The sequence below is a fragment of the Falco punctatus genome (genome assembly GCF_963210335.1).
Source record: "Falco punctatus genome assembly, chromosome: 15".
Lineage (NCBI taxonomy): Eukaryota > Metazoa > Chordata > Aves > Falconiformes > Falconidae > Falco > Falco punctatus.
Window position 1 is genome coordinate 12,016,619 of NC_137595.1, and position 11,009 is coordinate 12,027,627.

Consider the following 11,009-nt stretch of genomic DNA (forward strand, 5'->3'; position numbering starts at 1 on the left):
AGTTGCCTTTTATTGTTAATACCCTTAGGCATTTCTGTCTAGAGATGTGGGGATTTCAATGACTTCTCTCTGCACTGGCTCGGGAATGTTTATACACCAGTAAATAATGTTAACTGCTCATCTGCGGCCAAGTTTAGCTGTTGCAATTACAACAGTTTCCAGCAGCTGGTCTGAGTCCTGCACTCTGCTTTCCCTCTTGCCCCGGCTCTGCAGCTTGCCTGGCAGCTTGACATTTTGTCAGTCTGAGGATAACACAGGGCAGTCAGCAAGCAGAGAAATGAGTAGAAGAAGCTTTCCTCTGAGAGCCAGGGCAGAACGCAGTCCCTTCTGTGGCAAGTACTGGTGATCTGGGGTCACACGAGCTGTGTGGCTTTGCTGTGTGTTATGGGACTGACTCTGAAGAGCTGGGACAGATGCCTGCAGCAAGCCCGTATTCTCATACTTCTTTCCTTCTTGGGAACTATCAGACATTCTCAGGGCCTCTTTATTTTCCTCCCCTGCGCAGCTCTGGTGTCTGCCTCAGCAAGAGGCAAAAGCCCTTCTTGCTCAGGTGCCTGAACTCAAAGGGACACATTTTGGAGGGGCTGGTTTTTGCTGTGTTTTAGGGAGGCGGTGTTTGGGACTGCGGTGCTGCGATCCACGGTGCCACCTCAACAGGACTGCATCAGCAAGAGCTCACCAGAGAGGTGACCAGCTGAGAACAGGCTTGGAACACCTCGATGTGGTTTACCTATCCGATGTGTGGGCTCCCGAGCACATGCCTGCTCAGGGCAGGGGCAGCGCCTGCTCCTTGCCTGGAGCAGCTCGGCAGCCCCTCTTCCTCCCTGGCCCAAAGTATCATTCATTCAGGGGGAAGAGAGCATCCTCTGTGCTGCTATTACCTGTTCTCAGATGGGGGGAAGCAACAGGACTGCTTCTCCTTTCGTGTCCTCTTCACCCAGATGGGACACAGCAGGACAGCTGGCCCCCATGGCAGCCCCGAGAGCCCTCCATGGTCATGCCACCAGGATTCCCCAAAGTCCAGTGACATCTAACTGCTCTCCCAGTCCAGACTTTGCTCAGCAGCCAGCTGCTCTCTGCTGCTAGCACCACCATTTGCACCCTTTCCACCTCCACACCCTTGTGAGCATCTGTGGTGCTCCTCAGCCGGTGCCCACAAGAGTATATGGAGAAACGCCAGCACTGCTCTCTTCCTCAGTTCCAGGATCTCCCGTGAAACACTGACCTAGATCAGCCCTGCGCCACACATGAGCTCAGGCATGTGCTCCTGGGCACAGCGAGCCCCACTCAGATACCCGCTCCCAACCCGTCTTCAGGATTTTACTTTCCAACTGAACAGTCCTCACACATGATCGAGTGGAAATCCAGATGCATCTGGCCGACACAGCCAGTGCCACACTGCCCAGCATCCACCATCCCCCTCACCTTCGGTTTTCTTCCTCTCCATCCCAGCCCCTCTGGTTGCTGAAAGCAATCGGTGGCAGCTGAAGTGCAAAGAAGCTGACACTATGATCTGTGGCTTTCGTGCTCAGTGCCCTCCAGCTGCTGTGCTCCCAAAGTCAGCAGAGCAGAAACGCCTGCACATGCAGCACCTCTCCAAAAGAGAGATGCTGGCACAAGGATCTGGTAATTGCCAGCACGTCAGGAATGAGAGATCTTCTCCTAATACTCACTAAGCTCCAATCTTAATCTTGTTTGTCGCTGTTAAGTCTCAGAGAAATTTGGCCGATGCGTTGAAAGGAGGTAAAATAAAAAGATTCAAGAAGAGACTGAAATCTCTTCAGAAAACTGAAGAGAAATAATCTTCAAAGGTTCCCACGAGCCTGCACGCCCCAGCCTAGAAAAGCGGAACAGATAAACACTGGGAACAGCAGCGAGAACCTCACTGGAATTGCTTTTAGTCTCGCATTTTGTGGGAGGAGACAGAAAAGTTAAGGCTGGAATCAGAAAGCAGTTACGGGATCTCATCACCCAGGGCTTGTCCCCCTCTGCTGGGACCCCATCCCTGAGGTCACTGCTGCCTGGCAGGCTCAGGTTCCTGGGGCAAAACCCAGTTCCCATTTCCCCACCAGGCTGGGGACTGGCCAGAGCAGCGGCACATGAGGGGCTGGATGCTTCTCCCTGGGTGAGATCCCCCAGGTGGGTAACCTGTTCTGGGGGTGCGGAAGGGGTTGCCAAGGGCAGACAGCCTCTGCCTCCATCCAGGCAGGGTGTTTGCTGTCCATCATCCTGGGCTCTCAGGGTAAAGAGCCAGGGCAGCACAGCAGCTGGCTGCCGCCACCCTGCCTGAGGCTGCATCACCCCTCCTGCACCCCATTGCCTCACAGCATCCCTGCAGGCAGCCTTGTGCCAGCACCCTCTCCCCCTCGCACAAGGGACATGCATGGAGAGGTCTCCTCTCTCCTTGTATCCTCCCTTGAGGCTTGGGGGGTTCCTGCAGTGGAAATTGCTTCCAGACTATTTACTTTTCACTGCCCACAGAGCTGCTGCTGAATCCCTTCCTCAGCTCACAGGTATGTTTAGCATCCCTGACAGCCCAAAGCAACACATGTTGCCACTAAATAAAGCTCTGCTATGAAAGGTGCTGCCCTTTCACCTTTTCACCAAAAAGTGCATGTGTTTGGAAGAGACCAAGGATCATCCATGGCACACTCCAAATGCACCCCGGTGCGGCACACTGAGCACACAAACCTTTGTCCCACACAGTGCAGAGGGATGTGCCCAGCCCCGGACATGCTGAACCAGATTGTGTCTGTGCAAGCAGGGTGGGATCTAATGGGGGTCCCATAAAGAGAGGGCAGCCTGTCTGCAGGCTCTTGGCTAGAGCCTGCGGCAGGGAGGCAAAGCACTGACTCCCCAGGCAGCTGCCAGCTCCCCTGCCAGCTTCAGGCTTTGCAGCAAATTTTGCCTTTGTCATTGCCCATGTGTTTGGTGGACAGGGGACTCCTGTATTCTAGGAGGCTGTTAGAAAATGCCTTTCAACAGCAGTCAAATTCACCAAAAAAAAAAAAAAAAAGAAAAAGAAAAAAAGAGCAAGCCATAATTACACCCACACAGCTCTCCACACTGCGCTAAGCTTCCCCCCCCTGTCAGAAATGCACCCGCACCGATAGAGTGGATACATTGATTAAAAGTCCCCCAAAATGAATAGATCAAGAGAAATCTGCCATACCCCTGCAGCAAGGGTGAAGTGCTTTTTAATTAAGGACAAAGAGATGCAAATGTCCTGAATCATCACAAGCAAATAGCAAAATAGCACCTGTCAGAATATTAAAAAACAAGCACTCAGCGTTCCCTTGTGATCAGCTCGAAGGAGGCCTTGAGTTAAAAAAAAAAGAAAATAGAAGTTCCACCAAGAGTTGAAAAATGTAATAGGCTGAGAGTAAGGAAAGAAAATAGCTCGATAAAAACAAGCAGGTATTACTTGCTAGTGATTTTGGTACTGGTGCCAGTGCAGCCGACAGAAGGGTCTGGAGCATCCCTGGCCCCAGCACAGCCTGCACGGGATCTGCTTGAGGTCGGCATGAACGCCAGCCCTGGGGGATGGCACCAGGCACTGTTGACCTGCCCAGCCTGTCTGCAGGCTCCTTCCCACCAGTGGCAAAGCCTCGCTCCTCCCAGGTGCGGGATCCCTGCTGCCACCCTACAAAGCCCATAATCACGAGCACTCAAATAACCTCAGCCAGCCGGGAAAAAATTGACTTGGTGCACATCGAAGTGCTTTGCTGGAGGATCAGCCTCAGGGCCTGCTCCATGCCGATGCCCTCACCTGTGCCAGCCCTGCCCATGCTGAAGGGGACATTTAATTCTGAGTAATGAAGGCAACAGGGTTGCATTTCAGAGCCGTGCAACAAGACCCTGTAAGCTGCTCTCCTCCTCGCTGTGCATTTGTTTGTGAGCCGCCTGGAAACGTGCAGGAAGGGTCCTCTGTGTGCCCAGCGCCGTTATTATTAGGATTGATTGCAGGGGAAACGGGCTGGAAAGGATGCCTGGATGCCAGTGCTGCTGGGGAGAGCAGGCAGGCGGTCTCAGGTTGATGAGGGCAGACAATTCTTTTCCCAGAATAGAAGGGTCAGATGGGGAGGTTTGGGGAATTCTTTTGCATTTTGGATGTTTTCATTGCTATCGTTTCTTGCTTTCACCTCGAACTGTGTTCAGGTTAAAAACCCAGACATGGGGGGACATGGTGCTGTGAGGAGCACCCCATGCACGCAGCCTCCCCTCTGGCCTCAGCCTGTGGGCTGCACCCCAAAGCGGTGGCCTCGAGCACCCCCCGGCTTAATGACACAGCCGAGGCCGCTGTCCCCACCGCTGTACCAGAGCCAGGGGTGGGATGAGGGCTGGGAAAAGCAATGAAAGGAGCAAGTGTTGGGAAGCACAGCAAGAGCCAGCGCAGCCCAGAAGCAGCAACAAAGGGCCGGGGCTGTGAAAGGAAGGCAGAGTGAAAGGGAAATGCCTGGAATAATAAGTGACGGATGGATGCCTTTGACGGGGACTCGGATATCTTGGGTCTCCTGCCTGACCTACTTAAAACTGGCGTAATCTGATGAAGGAGCATCCTCCGGCTCTAAATATAAACTTCACTTCTCTTTATTTAAATGCCTTCCCTCTGCCACCCAGGGGTAGGGCTGTGGTCCACAGCTGGATGAAAAACACCATATGCATTCTGTGGGTCCCAGAGCCCTGCAGAATGCCCCTGCTCCCTGCCTGCGGAGGGCTGGGGACCCTTGGAAGGCTCATGGGCTCTTGAACGGGCCATGCAGCAGCAGAGGCACTAGCACAGAGCCCAGAGGGACAGCACTGGCATTGCATGGTTTTCTAGCAACCTATTTATGAGCAGGAGCAAAACTACACTCCACGGGGCAATGCCTATAGGGGAATTACGGGATGCACTGCTGTCAGGTAGCTATTCCCAACGCAAGCTGCAAAGGACTGCACATCAGGACCCAAAAGTCAAGGGTCTCCCATTAGCTCCTTGTTTATCCGTGACTTGCAGTCAAATGTTTTTCATTTTAAATGAACCACAATCTGGTGTGCAACAGAATCCTGAGGCGTCTAAGCAATTGGCAGGTTTAGGCAGAATTTGGCAATTAGTTTAAGTGAGAAGAAAAACAAGCAAAACCACAATCCAAGAAAAAACAGCTGCAATCAAAGCACTTTTCCCAACCTGTTTTGAAATAAAATATTTTGCTTAAGAATGCCAAAATGTTTCATTGATCCAGTCTCCAAATTAAATGCTTCAAGTTTCTCCACTTCAGCACACTGCTGTTCATTTAAAACTCTACTTTTCTGAAATAAAAAAAGTAGAAAAGGAACCACTGTTCTGGCTTGAAGAACATACTAAGGTGACAAGATGAATTTTTTTCATTTTTCCTCTTTCACTGGAAAGCCATATTAAAAAACAAACAAACAAAAAGGGTTCAATCTGAACCAAATTTAATCCATTCCTCACTCTGTTCCAGAGCAATTTCCGTATCTGCGATGCATATTCCCTGGAGAGCTGTTCTTGCTACAGCCCCAGCCCCGTGTGCACTCCCAGCGTGCACAGCCACAGCTGGCACAGCTGGCGTTGGCACGAAGGGGATGTTCAAGCAACACCTGGCTAGTTTTGTTCAAGCGACTCAGCAGTGGTCAGGTATCCTGCATGGGACCAGCTTTGTGGAAGAAAAAATAGCTGCTGGTGATAAAACTCCAGCAGAAATTAAGATCTCTAGGCAATGAGATGGCTGAGGGCAGAGCGGGGTGGGCGGACAGCCTGGAAGCCCAGCAGCAGCGCATCCCCAGCTAAGACAGGGACACTGTGCTGTCCCTACGGAAGAACAGCTGTCACCACCCTGTACTACTGGGCTATAGCCGGGGATACTGCATCTCTGCTCCTGTCCCTCCTGCAAGCATCTACGAAGCCAGGATGAGCCAGGGGCTTCTAGAGTTGCAGGTCTTCCCATTGCCATGTGGTGAGCATGGTGGGTTTGGTGAGAATTTCCAGCAGATCACAGTAAGACTCATAAAATTGTTTTATCAAGGGCTTTTGTCAAGCCCTTACAGCTCACAGTTCCCTAAGGATATAAATTTTCCAGCTCATAGGCTCTGGGACTGTATGAGCTATTTAGGAACCTTTGCATGCTTTATTCCACTTCCTTGCTTTGGTGGCAAAAATGTATGTGGGATTAGAAAGGAAAAACAGTTAAATTAAAAACCAAGTCATTACAGAAAGCTAGCAAGCTGCACATCTTTCAGTACCACCATCAGGATTAGATGAGTTTGTTCCCTCTGTGGAGATAGGCCCCGTTAATTTTCTTGGCAGGATCTCCCATGTTAAAGCAACAAGGCAAATGTTTGCTTTGACTTTTTGAACGTGTTCGTGAGCCCTGGGAAGATGGGGGGTGGGGAACGAGGGAGAGAAAAATTATCTTAATCTGAAATACTATACATGTTAATTTTTGCAAAGCTCAAATTTAGGGTCAAATTTGAACTGACAGTCTCCTTGAAGGAGGAGGAGGGGCAGAAGATAATATTTGGTAAAGAGTAGAGAAAGATGAGACAGGCAAAGTGGATTTTTTTTAAGCTTGCAGGGAGATACTAAGCTCAATAATCAGACAAGAAAGGCAATGAGCAGCTATCAAAGCAGCAGCCGTTTTAAGGGCTGTACTCATCTGAAAGTGACTTTTAGTTCTTGTGAAAACTGCCGCCTTAACAGCTGTCCCAATTAGAGCCAGCCGGAAATTTCCCAATAAACCAACATTTTTGTCAGAAAATAATTCGCTGAGTCTGAAATGCTCCAAGTTGGCTGAACTTTTGTTGAATCAAAAAGCAGGGCTCCAACTGGGTCCGGTGCTCAGCTGCCAGGTTTGCGCTATGAGCGGCAGCACTGACAGAAAAGTCAATTTTGCCGAGCAGCTGCAGGCGCCAGGAAGCGCCTGGTTCCCATAATTTGTGTTTGGGATTTGGTTGGAGTTGAAAAAAAAAAAAAAAATAAAAAAGATAAAAAGGCAACTGAGTTCCTTATAAACTTGAACTTGAGCCAGCCGAATTTGCTCATGCCATGATCCCATATGCCTGACCTGTTTTAGGATCTGGTGGCTGGATTTGTGAGGGGGAAAAAAAAAAACCCCAAACCAAAACCCACAACCCAAGTGCTGTGGAGAGGCTGATGCTGGCAGCGGCTCCTGCCAGGACAGATGGCTCATGGCCATGCCCACGCCTGCGTGACCCCAAGGCTGGCAGGGCTCTCCAGGTCTCTCCTTCCCTGGGCTGGCCCTCCCAGAAACATCCTTCCCTTTTATTTTTAAAAGTATAGCGAAAGCGATGACTACATTTATTAGCTTTTTTCAGCTACATCTTTGAAAACTGATGTGTCACAAGTGGAGGTATCACCAGATTTGTTCCAGCTGCCTCACTGCATCAGAAACTTCTTAAAAGAAGGAAAAAGTCAACAAGAATTAGTCTAGGAGACCCTGTGCAAGCATGAACATGGAGAGATTTTAGCCATCTGTATTTAAATTATATTTAAAAAAAAAAAAAAAAAAAAAGTCACCAGGCAGGGCAACCCAGACTCCCCCAATTCCAACCCATGTTCCAAGGGTTCGTCAGGCTGCAAGGCAGCTGCTGGGGCCAGAAGTCCCTGGGCCAAACTGGAGTTGTGTTTGCAGTGTAAAACAGCTGTTAATGCTTTGCGTGACTCCTAACCAGCAGGGAAAAGCCTTTCTATGAGTAGTGATGGTTAATTACTTACAATAATTAACCTACAACAACAGTGGCACTCAGAAAGCAGGGCAGAGGCATACATCCCATCATGTGCTGCTCTGAATGAAAACAGAGCCCCTGCCCCAAAGAGATTTCTTTTTAAAAATGCCCAGACATGATGACAGACACAACTGGAGCTTTTCCCCACGTGAGTGCTCCCCAGGGGCGGTGCGCAGGGTGCAGAGCCCCCCTTGTAGGTAGCGCTCTCCCTTCCCACGCTGCCAGCTGTTGCTCATGGAGAGGCTCTGCTGCTTCCCTGGGTGGCTCCGAGAGCATCCCCGGGGGTCTCTGGTGCCCCAGGAAGAGGTGCTTCACTGGGCCCTGCTGCCTCCCCACAACCAGTCCCACCTGGCGTCCATCACTTGCTGGCCCCATCACCGTGCAGGCTTGGTACCAGCACTGCCTATCACGCTGCCACTTACATCAGCAGAAATATAGGGATATGAGGCTGGAGCTTGAAATCATCCCCTTTTTTGGTCCATTAGCACAGAGCCCTTAGCATCACTTTAAGAGCTCTCTGAAGCTAGGAAAAAAAAAAAAAAAAAAAAAAAAAAGCATCTGCCACATTCTCCATTTCATCTTGCAAGCTGTGAGATCCCACCCCTCTCACTGCCTATCCTTTCCGACAGCCGTGCTTCCTGCAGAGCAAATGGGCTTGAAACTCCACGATCAAAGTAATTTGCATTGATTTCCATGGCCTGGTTTCTCTGCCTGGATTCTCCCCATCCCTGTAGCCACCCTGCCCCATTGGAGTAGGAGCACCAGTGTCCTGCTATTTGGGGTTTCGCTGTATCCCCATTTCTTTCCCAGAAGAAAACGAAATATTGGTACTGGATGCCAGTGTTTACCTGGAGGTTTGGCAGCACATACCCTGAGCTACTTTTGCTTGACCCAGTCTCAAGGCAGAGGCAGACGTTTCCCCACACACCGTTTCCCAGCCAGTTTTCCCATTTCTGCTCCCTTGCGGGTCACGTCAGCTCTCGCCTGTCCCCGGGCTCCCTGTTTCCTACCAGACCAGCTCACTCAGCAGCTGTTCATGCCCCCTAACCTGCCCCCTTGAAACCTCTCAGACACGGAACACAGCCCCCCATGGGCTTTGCTGTAGGGCCAGTCGCCCCGGTGGGTGGCGGGGGGTGTCTCCAGCCCAGTCATGCCTGGACGGGCTGCTTCTGCTTTCTGTCCTGCTCAGAAAAAGACTGTAACAGTATCTCTCACTCTGGGAGAAAAGAGGGTCTCCATGGCAGCTAGGAACAGCACTGGATGACAGTAAGACTGTGCAAGAAACTTGAATTTTTTTTCTTAGAGAAAATGCTTCTATTTTTGACAAAAGGCCTTTTTGAGGTATGAAACCTCTTATGAAACTTCTCCCACATCAGTGCTTTACATAAACTATTTTGCTGTAGTTGTGTTATTCATTGCACACATTTTACACCAGCGTGAACTAGTTTATCTCCAGAGAACAGAAACCAGAGCCTGGCTGTGGGGCAGGGCATCCTGCAAGCCACATACTCTGCAGGTTGTCTCATCCCAGCCATGCCTATCCCAAACAATGCTTCAGCCTGGCAAGACTCCTTGAAACAGGGCAGAGCCACGCTACAGAGTGAGAAGAGGGCCTCACCAGCATGAGCATCACCTTTAGCAGTGCAGGAGGAGGGTGTAAATGGGCCAGGAAGCATCACACCCGTGCACCTTGAGTCACAGCCTCTGCTGGTGGGAGCTGCACAGGTGAATGGCATCATGCTGACACGCTCCCAAAGAGCCCATGGTCCTCCAGCACGTAGGGAGGATGGCCAGCTACATCCTCATATGGATTAACAGGGCAAAGAGTCCGTCCACTGCATTAGTATCTTATCTTTTTTTCCCCCCCTCTGAGCCTGAGATGTCAGGGCTGATAGCAGATAGTTTGTTTCACAGTGAACGTACAGTGATAGGTCAGGGGAACAAGTGAAAATGCCACCTTTGAGGGGAATTAGATCATTAAAATGTCACAGTAGTACCTTGGGAAGCCAACCAGAGATTCCAGCCACAGTTTCTTGCTCCCTGTGCTAGAAAAAATAAATAACACCTGCCAAGCGAGACCAGGCCTTTCTTTTCTAAAGAGATTACTATTATTTTTTTTTGTATCACCATTGTTTCACACCGCTCTGCTAGCAAGAAAGTCGTGATCTCATTTTCTGTTGTCACAAAGTCTGATTTTGGGGGAGTAAAAGCTTTTCTGCAAGCCTGGACTAAAGGCTAAAGGGAGTGCTCTGGGGACAGTAGCACAGAAGGGAAACCTATGCACCACCCAGCCTCCCATCACAGCTGATGAACGCTAAACAGTGCTACACCAGGGTCATTCCCTTTTCTAGCTTTTCACCCTCAGCACATTTTTTTTTTCCAGCAGTGATTTGTCTCTGTGGGTCTTTGTTTCTGCTCCCCCATTCACACTGCTCTTGCTTGCCATCCAAGCGCCCTAGAGATTGCCATACCCTCCTCCCACCATGTGAAGAAGCACCATCCATTGAAAAACATCTCATGGTCTACGGCTCTTTGCAGCTCTGAAGCTGTCTTGGCTGGAGCCTGCAGGGGTTTTCTTGGTGCTCTGCTTCCCAGCGGTGTAACGGAAGAAATAATCCTGCTCTTTAGCATGTGCCCTTAGCACTGAGGAGCGCTGCACTGCTGCTATCAACCACTGTCCTTGTTAGAAATTCTCTTCCCAAGTACACACAGAATGAGATCTGCAGAGCAACAGCACATTGCGAGAGAGGCCACAGCAGGCAGACCCAGGTCCTCACCGTGCCTCTTGTCTGTCTCCCAGTGACTGCCCAGCAGAGATGCTAAGCCAAGGGGCAGGTATACAGATGGTTCCTCCCTTTCCAGGAGGACCCTTCACATTTCAGCAAGTCACCTCTCATGAATTGCTGTTGTCCTGTTGTCTCCTTGCTTTCCCAGGCTCTCTCTTGGCAGGGCTGGGAATTCCCAGCTCAGGATGGAGAAGTAGAGCCAAAAAGAGACTTTGACTGATGTCAGGTTACCTTATCTAGGGAGCCAGTCACAGGACAGCTGATGGCAGCAGCTGCCACCACTTCTGACTTTTCTCTGCATTTCTCTCCTCCTGCTTGCCCTCCAGAGGACCAGCCTCCCAAACTTTCCTAAAACTAGAGCGCTCCATCCCATTGAAGTGGTGACCCCTTTGCTCTCCCCCTGCACTGTGCCTCAGTGCCTAATTGTTCTAATAGTTTTTCAAAGACTTCATTCATCTTCTGCCATAATTCAAGTCTTTG